Source organism: Pteropus medius, unplaced genomic scaffold (genome assembly GCF_902729225.1).
Source record: "Pteropus medius unplaced genomic scaffold, Ma_sr-lr_union100, whole genome shotgun sequence".
Lineage (NCBI taxonomy): Eukaryota > Metazoa > Chordata > Mammalia > Chiroptera > Pteropodidae > Pteropus > Pteropus medius.
The window spans coordinates 81427-82335 of NW_024345917.1; positions in this window are offsets into that span (position 1 = coordinate 81427).

Consider the following 909-nt stretch of genomic DNA (forward strand, 5'->3'; position numbering starts at 1 on the left):
AAAAAAAAACAAAACCTAACCACAAACATAAAAATATGAAAACTCACCACACAAAACTACTACCAACAGTCAAGCTATTGCCAAAATCCTAACTCTAAGAGTCAGTCCCTTTTCTCCCCCTTAATGCATTGGTTTTAAATCTTAGCGTAATTAAATTATCCTTCTATCTATAATGATATATACCTTGTTCTAAGTATTTCTCAGTCATACTTTCTTCCCAAGCAACCGGAAGCAACTCTCGTGAGTAGGCTTCCCAGGTAAAATACAGGAGGCACAGTTACGTAAATCTCAGATAAACAATGAATACTTTTGTAATATAAGTAAGTCTCAAATATTGCATGGAACATAATTACACTAAAAATATGCATTGTTTATCTGAAATTTAAATTTAACTGAGTGTCTTATATTTTAATTTGCTAAATCTGGCAATCCCAGTTGTGAGTAGGGACTGTCTTTTTTTTCCTTCCTTCCTCTTCATACCTCAGTCCGGTTAGTGTTTATTTTCAGAGCTATAGCATGTTCTTTTCCCTCTAGCCCAGAGACTTAAAACCATGGCTATGTATTTAAACCATAGGAAGTGCTTCAAAGTAATGTGCACGCCTGGGACCACCTAGGTCTGGGATGAGGTCCAGGTATTTATATCTTTAAAAGCTCCCAAGGTTACAGTAATAAGCAGCTATTATATTATGAACCACTGACAGAACTTAATGGCACCCTCCTGCCTGCCTAAGACTTGGTACAAAAGAAACAAAATGTTCCCTAGCTAAAGAGGGTTACAATTTCTATATACTCCACCATGTAGGAGTTGACCCAGGCGGACAGCACAACACTGTTGATGGAGAGAGATGTCTTGTCGGAATATAAATTGTTTCCTCCTCGTCGGGTTATAGAACCAAGCTGGCACTGTTA